The following is a 16,170-nucleotide window of genomic DNA, read 5'->3' on the forward strand; positions in this document are numbered from 1 at the left end:
CATAAAATAAGTCAGTCATATTTTTTATGTGAGGGTGCCACCAGATGTGCGAGGCCTTTTGGAGGGTCTTTAGTTTGCCTTCGTGTGTGGGGCCATGTGCTTCTCATAAAAGTTCTGGGTCCATCAGTGTGGACTGCTTCATGGGCATAGGCTGAGTCTCTATAGATATTCAGTCTTTCCTTTTCCTCTGATGAGGGCCTGCGTCAATCCGATGATTTCAGCTAATTGGGCCGATGCTGGTTGAGGGATGATGGCTGATTGAAGGGTGACATCACGAGGTGAGCTGTTTTTTTTCAATAGCTTTTGCTACTGCAGCAACGTATCTGGAGCATGTTGTCTGTCCTACCTCAATGTGGTCAAGATTGGAAGAGTAGTACATCAAGACCCTTCTCTCCCCCTCTTGTTTCTGGAATAGGACGGATGAGGTGAATTCTTCCCTTTCAGAAACATCCAAATGGAACTTGTTCTTGTAGTCAGGTGCAGTCAGAGCTGCTGCCGCTGATAGATCTGTTTTCAGGAGTGCTATGGCTGTTGATGCTTCAGCTGTCCAGGCCAGGGGTGCATGGAGGTTCCTTGATCGTAGGATGACCGTTGCTGCCACCCCCTCTGGGCCACACACAATGGTACAACACCTGATAGGTGGGGTCAGGTGCATCATGTCTTCGTCCCAGTCTGCAGTGTAGAGGCAGTCATCAGTTTCTGTTGCATTGAGTGTGCAATGGATCTCAGCTTGGGGAGTCTTATATGGGTGCAGAGTGTAGATTTGAGCTTTCAGTTGGTTGAACTTAAACTGGATGTGAGGGGTGGCAGGCCCTGTGGGTAGGCATTTTAGCCAGTACACTTCTGGGGTTTCAGACAGTGTGGGCATCTTTTATGGCCAGGGCATGGTGTTCCCTGCCATACCTTGAAACTGTGGTTGGTTGTAATCTTGCTGTTGCTGCTGCATGTGGCTGGGTCCTGGGTGGTTGTATTGTAGAGGAGGGGGTCCTCTTCTTCCTCCTCCTCATCCTGTGTTCGTGGCTTTGGCTAGTAGTGTTTTCATTGCAGTTGGTGTAGCCATGTAGCGGCTCCTCCATGTAGGCTGGGCATCTGTGCCATCAATGTGGTCTTCCAAGGCTGGTACTCAACGAAGCGTGGATCAGCTGCTGGGCGTAGGGGAAGTTGGTAGGCCCCTTCCTGCTCCTTTCAGTGCTTGTGTCAAGCCTATGATTTCAGCTAATTGTCTGTGTTTGGAGTAGAGGAGAACTGAATAAAATCGTGGCCTCTCTTTAGGAGGCCCGGTTGAGATCCACCTTCCCTTCCTTGTGGGTAGTTCGGCAGGGACCCACCTGGGCCTTGTAATGCTGTGGGGCTTGAGCAATCGGGCCTTTCTTCACAGACGAGGAGGCCTTCTTGAATCCCCACAGTCATGTTCCCTTTTAGCTGTCCTCCCTGCACCATGAAGACCGGGGCCTGTATGGCAGCTGGTGTGGTGTGGGTTTTAAATGGGTTGTGTGGGTGGTGCGCTAATGGATTTTGTGAATAGGGAGGTGGCACTGCAGTCTTCTCTTCCTGTGGCAGTGGCGGGTATAGAGAGAGCGGGGCCGATGGGGTGGTCACGGTGGGCGGTGGTGTTTTGTGGTTGTTGATTGTGCCTTTGCTGACGTCATCTGAGGCCCCAGCAAGCACACCCATCATATCAGGTTTCTTTTGTGGGCGTGTCCTTTTTGTCTCCTCTATTGCCCATGTCCCTATTCTCAGCTCAGCCTCAGCTCTCTCCATAGCGCTGAGTTGCTCCCTTGACGGGGCAACTCCACTAATGTAACCTGCCTGGGTCCATCTCAGCCTAATTCCCCCCCCATATCTTCTTTATTGTTTTATATTCCTGTTTTCCTCCTGCCCTTTCCTGTATTCTCTGATCTAAATATTCATTGAATTTGAGTTTGGGAACGGTAATTGAGGCCATATTGACGATTCACTATGTCTGGGTCCTATAAAAAATAATGTAAAACAATTAAAAAACAGCTAAATGTGCTAACAAGACATTGCACTATGGCCCTCAGCAAATATGTGCACTTAGCCCGTCACTTGGTCGAAACCAGCGATGTATCCCTGGTGCCAACACAGACTTATCTCTCGTGTCTCACCCTCGTGCACAAAGAGTTTTGTAGAATTACTGTACTATAATATCGAAAAGGGATATTCGCGAGATAATTATGCGTCTAGGGTAGTTTATTGGAGTAATTTTAAAGCTTCACACATTCCTACTGCCTGGCGAAATGTTAGTGTCCCAAACGCCTACTTTTGGGTCAATGACAGTGTATTCAGATGCCTTCTATAATATTTGTCAAATTAATTCTAGGCAACCCCAACAGCACAAAGGGAACAGAGATCAATCGTTACACGGCACGGCGGCCGCACAACCCCGCCCAAACTTTTGACTCGGCGGTCAAATTTAGAGCCGGTGGTCAGTATCACTCTGTCTCATGGAACGGTGAATCAGTGACATTAATCTGGAGAGATCAGGTTTAATTCCTTCACTCCTAGTCCAATTTTTTAGCTTATTAACTGATGCTCCTAGTGGGATGCCAACTCCACTGGTCCCAGTCTTAGATATACGTCTCGATCAATTAACAAAACATTTCATCATCTCATTCATATTTCATTTCACTGAGTTATCGAATCCCTCACCGTAACACCTAGCCGATTGCCACATCGACTATTGCCAGACTATATGGATCCGATTAAAACAATGTATCACATTCCATCAAATTCTGTTATCAAATCCTTCACTGTAACACCTAGCCGATTTACATATCAACTATTGCCAGACTATATGGATTAGATTTTAAACAATATATCACATTCTGTCCTCCAATTCCTCACCGTAACACCTAGTTGAATTACATATCAACTATTGCCAGACTATTTGAATTAGATTTTAGACAATCTATCTACACAGATATCATTACGCAAATGCCTTTGGTTATTGGATAATTTTTTCATAAATTTAACGGCAATTCATACTCACGCACCCAGTACTCCTGATCATAATTTGGATATTGACTATGATATAATATGCAGATTTTGATTTAACAGGTTCTGCTTACCTTATAGTGTCGAGCTCTTTGATCAGTTTCCTGAGGCGAGTTGAATCCCCGATGGCTCCTGTAGACAGGTCGCCCGTCCTTCTAGAATCTGTCGTCAACTTGTCTTTTCTTTCATCAAGTCTATGGACCTAATTCATGGGTTTAAACCATCCTCATGCTACCATTTTGTTGATGATTAGTTACAGGAGAAACGAGACCAAGATGAGACTCTGGACAAGGCGGATACGGTATATTAAAGGCCGTTTATTCAAGCGTAATGATATCTGGCAAAACGTGCTGCACGGCCCCCATTCGTCCAGCTCTTAGGGAACTATCGGAAGAAGAGAGCTAAAAACATATTGTGCAGTTCATTTTATGCATTGAAATGACGTAGGTAGATTCTGGTAGTCCTGGCTTCTGGTAGGTTGCTTGTAGGTGATAGACAGTCCTCTCCAGCCTGGTGTCAGTATCCCATTGGTTCTCAACAGAGTTCTTTGTCTTTGGAGCCCCTCCCGAAGGGTTTTGAGTGTGTGCGTGTATTTATGGGTTTCATTGTGTACGTTATCTTAGTCAGCCACCAGTGCGGGGGGATTCCAGTGCAGTTAGTATATACAGAAAACAGAGAGAGGGGGAAGGTATAACACAGAGTGCAAGCCAAAATTGCATGGCCACAGGCCACAGGCAGACAACAGTCAGTGAATGCGTTATTACATGTGTTAATATGTTATTACAGAAGTTTACATATACCTTAGCCAAATACATTTAAACTCAGTTTTTCACAATTCCTGAAATGTAATCCTAGTAAGAATCCCCTCTCTTAGGTCAGTTAGGATCACCACTTTATTTTAAGAATGTGAAATGTCAGAATAATAGTAGAGAGAATTATTTGTTTCAGCTTGTATTTCTTTCATCACATTTCCAGTGGGTCAGAAATTTACATACACTCAATTAGTATTTGGTAGCATTGCCTTTAAATTGTTTAACTTGGGTCAAACGTTTTGGGTAGCCTTCCACAAGCTTCTCACAATAAGTTGGGTGAATTTTGGCCCATTCCTCCTGACAGCAAGCAATTCAGGTGTTGAAGCACGGTGGCTAGGAAAAACTCCCTAGAAAGGCCAGAACCTTGGAAGAAACCTAGAGAGGAACCAGGCTATGAGGGGTGGAGGTCAGTGGTTGAAGATCTGAGCACCCCCTGAGATGGTGAGTATGGTTTCAGTAGACCACTATTGAGCTGGTAGGTCAGATAGGAGCTTCGAAGAAAGGTAATTTAGTGCTTTGATTGGACAAGGAGTCAATGCAGTTTAAAGATGCATTTACATCGGGGTTTGGAGGAGGGTGTCAAATTTCTTAGAATGAGCGAAAATATTGGGGACTGGAGGGGATAATAGTCAAGTTGGGAAATGTGCAAATATTTAGATACAAATTTATCGTAAAATTGGGGATTATTCAGATATTCCTGTTGAAAAAGAGAAAAGAGAGAAATATATAATCTTACAGTGTATTAATTTTATCCCATTGGGCCAAAACTGGTTGAATAAACGTTATTTGCACCTCATTTCAACAAAAACAAAAATCTATGTGATGACGGTGAATCAACGTGGAAAACACAATTGGATTTTTTTTCACCCAACTTTTAACCAGCATTTTTGGTTGATTTCACATTTTGTTTGAATTCCCAAATTTAAATCAAAACTAGACATTGATCTGATGTCTCTGCCCAGTGGGATTGGATTTCTGTAATCATATCAGCTCATTTGTCACAGTTCTTCAAATCATCCAGAGAGAATGTACCTTTCTTTGAGGTTAACCTTTGAGATGACCTCCCTCAACAATTCTCGCTCTTTCCTCGGAGAGAATTTGTCCCACATTTTAGGAAAGTCGCCATTGGTGGCCATGTTGCTCAAGATATTGAGACCATGATGCCTGTGGACAAAGATATTAATATCATCCTAAATGTGCAACATATCAAATCATTTCTGCTGTCTGTGATTAAAAACAGTACTCAATTGATGGCAACCTGAGAAAAAATAAGACATACATTAAGGTAGAATTTGCAAGAGGGTCGGTTTGAGCAATGTACTGCATTACCTGATCTTCAAATCATCTCAACAATTGGGTATTAACCGTTCGTTATTATGAAAATCTTAGCGAATCTGCACAGCGCTTGGCTCAGGCCGACCATTGTGATCAAGTAGGGTTGTCTTCATTAGGCACCAAACAGAAGGAAGGAAACTGAATCAGGTACTCACTATTTGGACTCATTTACATTTGTAATTTTTACCCCAATTTCGTGATATCCAATAGGTAGTTGCAATCTTTGCCCATCGCTGCAACTCCCATAAAGACTCTGGAGAGGCGAAGGTTGAGAGCCGTGCGTCCTCCGAAACACAACCCAGCCAGGCCGCACTGCTTATTGACACAATGCCCGCTTAACCTGGATGCCAGCAGCACCAATGTGTCGGAGGAAACACCATACACTTGGTGACCGTGTCAGCGTCCATTGCACCCCGCCTACCACAGGAGGTCGCTAGTTGGCGTAGGGAGAAGAACATCCCTGCCGGCCAAACATCCCGGCTAAGCTTTTGGCTTTTTAACTTTCAAACCCACATGGGTGCCTGGACTTGGATTGTCCTATGCCACGTAGCACTTATTTGTGTTTATAATTTTTCATTTTTGTTTTCAATTACTATTTCCCTCCAAGAGAACCTGTGGTTGTTTTGGAATACCTAAAATCTGCAATTCAATCCATGACACCCTTTAGCATAGATGCTGTAGACAGACGACAATGTGGCTTTTAAAGTCAATTTCAATTTGTATTCGTGGTAAACGCTGCAGATGTTGACTCAAGACTAAATTACCTTTAAAAGCTGCATTGTTGGCGATCTAGTGCTATAGCGAGCCATGGATTGAATCCCGGCCTTAACTGTTATGTTGAAGAAAGCTACTTTACAGGAGGAACTTCCCACCTGACTTCCTGTGAAGGGAACCCACAGCCAGTTTACTGACGGCAATCAAGAAACGGTCAGTGAGGTCATTCTTCACCGACAGGAGACGAGCCGTCCCCATGACCTCAGCCAGTCTCTCCAGGTGCTGAGCAGTACAGCTCCTCACCGCAGCGTTACGGTGGCTGAGGAAGGAAAAACAGAGCACATCAGTTACATGTCTTAGAGATACATGAGTTAGGAGATGAATGATAATGGATTTTATTGATGAAGTCTCATCGATGGATCAAAATGTTCGCTAAGACTTTATATTAAGGTCCCTTAATATACCATTTATAAACTGTTTGTAAAAAGTTTACTTACCATTTATTAATCATTATTCCTATATTTGTAAATGTCAATAAGAAATGTATAAATAGTTATTTACACATTTATAAACACTATTTTAAATGATTTGTTCATGATTTATCAGATAATTGATAAGGTGTTTGATCATAGTATGTTCACAATTTGTAAATTATTAATAATGTACTACTAATGTACTATAAACCAGTTATAAAGGAGTTACTGTCAAGGCATTTGTTAATGGTTGATTAATGGTTTATATACATATTTATAAATGTATTTATAAATGTCATGAATGGTGTATGTATTAATGAGTGCATTTATGAATGTGAGTACATGCACTTACTAATACCTCAGTGCCTCACTAATAGCCCCTAATCTAAAGTGTTCACTATATATACACTTTATAAAGGTTTATAAATGACTTGTTACTCCACAAAGGCTAGCACACATCAGTAGACAGTACCTCTCCACCAATGGCTAAAAATAATCTAAGTAACGCAATGGTAAAATAAGAAGTACACAACACAAGGAAGTATAAGACATAACAAAAAAATTTGATTCCATTCAAATGTGACGTCTAGCGTTGGGGTGAGTTGCTGCCGGAAGTGTTGTGGAATAACCTAGCATGCTGATGAAAAAGGCAGTTAATTAAAAACTAGCAGTATTTCAATCTTCTCAATTTTGAGGCTTGGATAATGGGATAATTCGTGGAAGTTCGGATCTACCGCTTAGTGAGTGTTAATTGACCCCTCTCCCTCTTTACCTCAGCCCACCGACCAGCAGGGCATTCATGACACGGGTAGGGGTGCAGCTCTGCACCATGTGACCCAGGGCAAAGTTGGCGCCCTGCGGGATGAAGGTGTTGGCCTCGCTGGCTTTGTGGAGCAGCACGCGTGCCGTCCCCTCCACCTCACTGTCCATGGCCCTCTGGAGGTGTACGTACATGTCACCCAGTGTGGCCATGGCAGCACAGGACACTACAGAGTGCAGGTTCTTCACCTGAATCATAATAACATGCAGAGGACCAGCTATTAATGTTGAGCAGTACAACCCACGAACATCAGAAACATGACACAATAATTTGACTTGTTCTCCAAATGTAGCAGATTTGTGCAGATGAATGAATAGGGCAGTGGCTGCCATCTTGTCTATGGGTTGACAGCAGACATCTATCTCTCTATGAACTGTATGTATTTATTTATGTATTTACTCATTTCCATATCTGTTTGTAGCTTTTAACACAAGTTCATTATGATATCATTTTAAATTTAGCACATATATTGTTGGTGCTCTCCCTGCTCAGAAACAGGGTCCAATTAGCCTTGAGTAAAGGTCATCTCACTGTGAAACAGGCAAATCAAGTGTGGAAAAATGTATTAGCCCTGGGCTAAAGCCATTTGTGTCCCTTCCCTTCCTACTGTTTTTCTATCACTCTATCTAGCTTCACCTCCCTGTCTAATTTACATTAGTGTGAGTACATGAGAGGGACTGACCTGAGCCGGTGGCAGCCTTTGGCAGGCTAAGGAACCTTATAGGCCGAGGCACCCTGACCATTTCCTCTGGTTTACTTACTATACTACCATTTTCTTCCCTAACGCCATGCATTACCTTCCTACTCTGCCTGGCCCTAACCGACTTAAAGAACATAGCGGAACAAGTCTCATTATGTTCTAAAAAGCCATTATGCGCACGCTCCAGGAAAGCTCGAGCCTTCTGCTCCTGCAGCTCCCTGAGCTGCGCCTTTAGGGCTGCGAATCTCTCCCAGTCAATCGACCCGCCGAGGTTGCCTGCCTCGTACTCGAGTTCAATTAACCTTTGGATACGATCCACCTCCCTCCTTTCCTCCCTTTTTTTCCTTTTACAATATCCTATTATAAAAGCCCTAATCCTCACCTTAACTAAATCCCACCACTCTAACACCCCCTCGCACATGGACCGGAGGCCGTCAAGCCTCCGAAAGAAACAAAAAAATGCATCAACGAAAGCCTGCTCCTCCAGTATACCCCGATCTAACTTCCAGTACCCCCTACCGAAGAGGCAGACTGGCGACCCCACCTGCAGGAACACCCCGTCGTGGTCCGAAAAGGAAACAGGCAACAGCCGCCCAGACAACTGACCCAACGACCTGGATAGAAAAATGTAGTCGAGCCTTCGCGCTACCCCCCTGGAGTTGCGCCATGTAGGACCGACCATTACCGGAGTAGTGTGCAGGCCGCCATCAACCAGACCATGGCAAGCCATTAGCCCAGTGATAGCGCCTGCACTGCTATCCCCTCCTAACCCTCAATCTATGTTAAAATCCCCTCCTATCACCAAGTGCCTATTTGTAACACACAGGGGCGTCAGACAGTCCTGTCAGGATTTGGCCAGGGTTGTTCCGGTTTTTGGTCACTAGATGCCCCCATTGTGCTTTTTGACCTTTTGTTTTCCCTTGATCCCCATTATTATTTGCACCTGTGCCTCGTTTCCCCTGATTGTATTTAAACCCTTAGTTTTCCTCAGTTCTTTGCTCTGTGTTTGTATGTTAGCACCCAGCCCTAGTATTCTGTGAACTCTTGTTGATCCCGGTGGACTCTCTTGTGGAATTCTGTTTTTGTTCTTGTTTATTTATTTTTGAGTATCTTTTGAGGCTTTTTTATGCTATTCCTACCACCTTGTGGATTTACCTTTTTTGCTTGGAGGATTACCTTTGTTCTTGTGGAATTCCTTTTGAGGTTGTGGAGTTACATGTTTTCCTGAAGGACTTCTCTTTTTACTTCATTAAATACACCATCTCAAGTACTGCTGTGTCTGCCTCATCTTCTGGGTTCTGCCGACTATTCGTGGCTCAGTAGGTCAAGTGACTGTTTCTCACTCCGGAGACCCGGGTTCGTAACCGGGTCCTGACAGAAACACAGAGCCAAAAAATGAACCCAGAGGCAGCCAGTTCCCAGGACCTTGTTGCCATGCTGTCCCACCACCAGGAGACTGTCCAACGCCACGAAGCCTCCCTGGTTCAGCAAGAGGCCTTAATGGCTAGACATTCTCATCTTCTGTCGGAGATGCTGACTTCCATAAAGCAGATATCTGATCGACTTACCCCGGCGACAGTTCCCGTCCCAGTACCTCAGATTCACGTACCCATGGCAGTTAATCCCCTGGCTGAACCTCGTCTTCCACCTCCCCAACGGTTCTCAGGTGATCCAAGTGCTTGTAAAGGGTTTCTCACCCAATGTTCTCTCTCCTTCGAGCTGCAACCCTCGTCGTTCCCCACCGACCGGTCTAAGATCGCATATATCATCACCCTGCTGTCGGAAAAAGCCCTGGTCTGGGCTACTGCTGTGTGGGATGCCCATAATTCCTGCTGTGCCAGCTACTCTGCCTTTGCTGAGGAATTCAAACGAGTGTTTCAAGGCCCAAGCAGTGGTCCTGACTCAGCCAAACAGCTCCTGACTCTCCACCAAGGTCGGCGCAGCGTGACGGACTATGCCATCCAGTTCCGCACGGTAGCAGCAGCGAGTGGCTGGAACAACGAGGCGCTCACGGTGTGCTTTCTGAAAGGCCTTTCCGACACTATCCAAGATGAACTGGCCACTCGGGAACCACCGGACAATCTCGAGTCCCTGATCAAGTTGGCCTCACGCATTGACCAGCGTCTGAGAGAGAGAGAACTCAACCGTAGACCTCTAGCCCCTATCAGTCCCAGCTCCGAGTCCCCACCTTTATCCTCGCTGGCTCCACCGGAACCCATGCAGATTGGACGTATCTCCCAGGCTGAGAGAGACCGCCGGATGAGGGAGCGACGCTGTCTATATTGCGGCAAACCGGGCCATTTCCGTTCCACGTGTCCCGGGCTCCAGGGAAACGCTCTGTCCCGTACAGACCGGGGGGAACTGTAACGGGAAACATAACCTCCTCCCATCCGTCCAACTCCCGTCTGCTCATTCCAGTCACCCTTTCCTGGGACAACCACAAGCTTCACCTTCAAGCCTTGGTAGACTCTGGAGCCGCAGGTAACTTCATGGATGGTGTCTGGGCGAAGGAGAATGGCGTTCCCTCTGAACCTCTAAGTGACCCCATGAGGGTTACTACATTGGATGGAAGCCCTTTGGGATCTGGACTTGTCACTCATGTCACTACCTCCTTGCGACTTTCAGTTTCACAACACCAGGAATTGACAAACTTTCATTTGATCTCCTGTTCCGAGTTCCCTCTCGTCCTTGGGTACCCCTGGCTTCACAGCCATAACCCTCACATCGACTGGTCTGTGGGCACTATCAAGCAGTGGGGTCCTACGTGCCAAGCTACTTGTATTTTCTCGAATTCCCCGAGTTCTACTCCCGAGTCTTTAGAATCCATCGACCTGACCCGAGTTCCCGAGTGTTACCATGACCTCAAACTGGTATTTAGCAAACAGAGGGCCACCATGCTACCACCCCATAGACCTTATGATTGCCCCATCGAACTGTTTCCGGGCACTTGCCCCCCCAGGGGTCGGATCTTTTCCCTATCTCCACCCGAACGAGCTGCTATGGATACCTACATCAAGGACGCTCTGGAAGCAGGCCTCATGCGTCCATCCACCTCCCCGGCGGGAGCAGGGTTTTTCTTTGTGGCCAAGAAAGACGGTGGATTACGTCCTTGCATCGACTACCGGGGACTCAATGCCATAACCGTCCGTAACCGTTACCCGCTGCCACAGCCTTCGAGCTGCTCCAGGAAGCAGTTGTTTTCACTAAGCTTGACCTGCGGAACGCATACCATCTTGTGCGGATCAGACCTGGTGACGAGTGGAAGACCGCTTTCAACACGCCTACTGGTCACTATGAATACTTGGTGATGCCCTTCGGCCTGACCAACGCCCCAGCGGTGTTCCAAGCGCTCATAAACGATGTGCTTAGGGATATGCTTAACATATTTGTGTTCGTTTACTTGGATGACATCCTCATCTTTTCGAGCTCTCTTCAAGAACACACAAAGCATGTCAGACAAGTACTCAAACGCCTCCTAGACAGCCATCTGTACGTTAAGCCGGAAAAATGTGAATTCCATTCATCCCGAGTACAATTCCTGGGATTTGTAGTGGAACCCGGTCGAGTCCAAATGGACCCCAGGAAGGTAGGGGCGGTAGCGGATTGGCCCACCCCCAAATCTGTTAAGGAAGTTCAGCGTTTCCTGGGCTTCACAAACTTTTACCGCAAGTTCATCAAGAACTTCAGCTTGGTGGCAGCCCCTCTCTCAGCTTTAACCAAGGGTGGCAATGCAAGGTTTTTGTGGGGAAGAGAAGCTGAGACGGCCTTCCAAGGACTCAAGCAGCGCGTCCTCTCTGCTCCCATCCTGATACTACCGACTACGGATGAACCGTTTGTGGTGGAGGTAGACGCCTCAGAGGTTGGTGTTGGAGCTGTCCTGTCTCAGAGGGGTGAAGACAAGAAGCTTCATCCGTGCGCTTTCTTCTCACACCGGCTTACCCCGGCTGAGAGGAACTACGATGTGGGGGATCGTGAACTCCTAGCGGTTAAGATGGCATTGAAGGAATGGAGACACTGGCTCGAGGGGGCTTCTCACCCGTTTCAAGTGCTCACGGACCACAAAAATCTGGAGTATATCCAGCAGGCGAAGCGGTTGAACTCTAGACAAGCTAGATGGTCTCTTTTCTTCAATCGATTCCAGTTTATCCTCACCTATCGGCCCGGGTCGAAGAATCTCAAACCGGATGCCCTGTCCCGAGTCTACGCTCCTGCCATTCGAGATGACACGGACATGCCTGTCCTTCCTGCTGCTAAGATCGTGGCTCCGATCTCGTGGCAAGTTGAGGATACCGTGAGACGAGCTCAAGCTATCAAACCGGACCCGAAAGGAGGCCCTGCCAATCGGTTGTTTGTCCCCAAGGCAGTGAGGACTCAGGTCCTTCTGTGGGGGCACTCCTCACCTGTCATCCGGGCGTAGGTCGCACCTTGGAGTTCATCCAGCGTAAGTTCTGGTGGCCTACCATAAGAGAAGACGTTGCCACTTTCGTCAATGCCTGCCCTGTGTGCTGCCAGGGCAAATCTTCTCACCTCCGCCCTCAAGGACTCCTTCACCCTTTACCTGTTCCCCACAGACCCTGGTCCCATATCTCGTTGGACTTTATTACTGGCCTTCCTCCATCCCATGGCAATACTACTATCCTAGTCATAATCGACAGGTTTTCTAAGGCGGCCAGGTTCGTCCCTCTGACTAAGTTACCTTCTGCCAAGGAAACTGCTGAGTTGGTAATTAATCATGTGTTCCGAGCGGCATTCCTCAAGATATGGTTTCTGACAGAGGTCCCCAGTTCGCCTCAAGGTTTTGGAAGGCCTTCTGCCAACTCATGGGGGCTTCTGCCAGTCTATCTTCAGGGTACCATCCGCAGTCCAACGGTCAAACAGAGAGGATGAATCAAGAGCTGGAAACCACCCTCCGATGTATGACTCGTAACAACCCGTCCACATGGTCGTCCTTCATTGTTTGGGCCGAATACGCGCACAACACCTTGCGCTCCTCCTCCACTGGTATGTCCCCGCACGAGTGTCAGTTTGGCTATGCCCCTCCATTGTTCCCGGACCAGGAGGCAGAAGTCAGAGTGCCTTCAGCCTTGAAGTTCGTCAGACGCTGTCGGCTTATGTGGAGGAAGACCCGTCTTAATCTTATGCGTTCCTCACAGAGGTACCAACAACAAGCCAACAGACGTCGCCGTCCCGGGCCTACTCTGCGCCCCGGCCAGAGAGTCTGGCTCTCCACAAGAGACTTACCACTACGGGTGGAGTCTCGCAAGCTGTCCCAAAAATACATCGGTCCCTTTAAGGTTGCCAGGAGAGTTAACCCAGTTTCTTATCGCCTACACTTACCCAGATCCCTTAAGATTAATCCCACGTTTCACATTTCCTTATTAAAACCTGTTGTTTTTTCTCCCCTTGTCCCGGCAGACAGACCTCCCCCTCCGCCTCGTGTCATTGGAGGCCAGCCGGCTTATACCGTCCATCGGATACTGGATTTCCGCCGGGTGCAGCGGTCCTGGCAGTATCTGGTGGACTGGGAAGGCTACGGTCCCGAGGAGCGCTCCTGGGTTCCTGCCAAAGACATACTGGACCCTGACCTCATTCGTCGGTTCAGGGCCCTCCACCCCGAGAGAGCTGGTAGGAACGTCAGGAGCCGTTCCTAGGGGGGGGGATTCTGTCAGGATTTGGCCAGGGTTGTTCCGGTTTTTGGTCACTAGATGCCCCCATTGTGCTTTTTGACCTTTTGTTTTCCCTTGATCCCCATTATTATTTGCACCTGTGCCTCGTTTCCCCTGATTGTATTTAAACCCTTAGTTTTCCTCAGTTCTTTGCTCTGTGTTTGTATGTTAGCACCCAGCCCTAGTATTCTGTGAACTCTTGTTGATCCCGGTGGACTCTCTTGTGGAATTCTGTTTTTGTTCTTGTTTATTTATTTTTGAGTATCTTTTGAGGCTTTTTATGCTATTCCTACCACCTTGTGGATTTACCTTTTTTGCTTGGAGGATTACCTTTGTTCTTGTGGAATTCCTTTTGAGGTTGTGGAGTTACATGTTTTCCTGAAGGACTTCTCTTTTTACTTCATTAAATACACCGTCTCAAGTACTGCTGTGTCTGCCTCATCTTCTGGGTTCTGCCGACTATTCGTGGCTCAGTAGGTTAAGTGACTGTTTCTCACTCCGGAGACCCGGGTTCGTAACCGGGTCCTGACAAGTCCACCATCTCCCTCCTGTCTGCCGCCACCTGTGGCCCATACACTACCACTAACCTATACCTACTATCCCTAAAAGTTCCACCCCCAGAACCCTCCCCTGCATTACAACAAAAGTGCCCTCTACCTTCACTTCCCTATTCCCAAACAAAATCCCTACTCCTGTCGAGTGCACCCCTCCTATACCCCAAATTGACTCCCCCTTATCCCACTCTCTCTTAAATCTAATGACATCCCCTCCATCCCTCAGGTGAACCTCCTGCAAGAAACAAACATCAAAACCCACCCCTTCCAAAAAACTAAATACCACCCTCCTCTTAATAAAATCGCTTAATCCCCTTACATTTAAACTAAACAATTTAATAAACAAAACCATTTAATAATTAACAACAAAAAACCCTCAACAAATAAACCCAAACCAAAGAAAAAACAGGAGACTCACCCGATGCTCCCCTGGTCCATCTCCACCGGCGGGGACGTCTCCACCTCACGCCCCCCCGTCCTCCTCCATCTCTCGAACCCAGGATGCAGGCAGTGTGTTAGGCCGAGTGCCCTGCATCCTGGGTTCCTCCCAACCCCCCCTCCTTGTATGCCTCGGGGCTGAGTGTAGGGGACCCCATCTCCCCAAACAGGAGTTGAGATCCCCCCTCTGACAAACAGCCCCCAGACCCCTCACTGGAGCCACCCTCCACTAAAATGTAAGGGGCTGAGGCAAACAGGGAGGCCAATGAACTCCCCCCCCCCCCCCCCCCCCCCCGCCGATCTCTTAGCCCCCCCTCCCCCCCCACACCCCCCTCCCTCTCACTTCCTGTCGAGCTCCCCCTCATCTTCCTTTTCTTCTTTGGTGAAGGAGGTAGCGGGGAGACACTACCTCCCTTCCCCGCTAGCTCCTCCACCATTTCCCTCAATTCTTCCACGAGGAAGCTCGACAGGCTGTCCCCCCACTCCTTCCCTCCATCTTCTTTTCCCACCCCTTCTGTTCCCATCTCCACTTCTCCCTCCGTTCCCATCACCGTCCCTTCTTCCACTCCTTCTCGCACCACTGTCCCCTTCTCCCTCTTCTCCGCTCCTTCTCCTTCTTCCGCCTCCTTTTTCTTCTTTCCTTCTGTTCCCGTCTTTCCTTCTTCTCGCCTCTTTCTTCTCACCTCTTCCTTCTTCCCATCCTCTTCCCTTGCCGTCTTTTCCCCTGTGCCATCCATGCAATCCGCACGCGTCCTTTCTCTTCTCCCCCCATCCCCCGCTCCCCCTCCAGCTGCAGACGCGTATGACCTGTGACGAGCCGGGCAATCACGCCACAGGTGTACTTTCGAGCCACACCCGTGGCAAGCCTTGGGCTCGTCACAATCCTTGGCCTCGTGCTCTCCCGACCCACAGAATCAACACTTCATGGTTTTGCACGAGGCCAGGATATGACCGTAGGCCATACTTCCCCTGCAAAACGGAGGCTGACGGGCATAAAATAACGTCCCCCTGTCAGCCCCCAGGGAGAACATCGCCGGAGGATGGAGGTAGCCATCCACACTCTTCGGGGACTCCCTGAGTAACGCCTGGAAACCTCTTCTCCCGTTCCAGAAACCCAGGGAGTCCCTGAGGTACCTCGCTGAGGAGACATTGTCCATGTATCTCCCCAGAAAGGCCCTCACTTCTTCATCCTTCACGTGCGGATTATACATGTTCACGGTGACCACCCTGAAGTTGTTTCTTGCCAGGCTGGTCACCGCGTAATGGCACAGGGGACCTTCTCCTTTCTCTGCCTTCACCTTCTTCATAATCCCATCATGCTGTTCTTCCAAATGAAATGTCACATCAAAACCCTTCCCCATCGGGTTCCCCTGAAGGCAGAGAACATCCTTCACCTTCAATTGCAGGCATCCCATCAATATTGTCCTCCCAAAGGTCTCTCTCCCCCACCATATTGGCCAGCCCAATCCCAGGAACCGGCCGTGACGTGCTATCTTGCACCATCTCCGCAAGGAGAATAGCGCACCCGGTTCACCAACCTCTTCCAAAAAACAAGAAAGAAAATACAAAAAAGACAAGAAATTATATATAAAACATTTCAAAAAAACAAGAAAAACACACTTACCGCTCTCCTGGTTCGACCT

The sequence above is a fragment of the Oncorhynchus clarkii genome, chromosome 29, assembly GCF_045791955.1.
Source record: "Oncorhynchus clarkii lewisi isolate Uvic-CL-2024 chromosome 29, UVic_Ocla_1.0, whole genome shotgun sequence".
Taxonomy (NCBI): domain Eukaryota; kingdom Metazoa; phylum Chordata; class Actinopteri; order Salmoniformes; family Salmonidae; genus Oncorhynchus; species Oncorhynchus clarkii.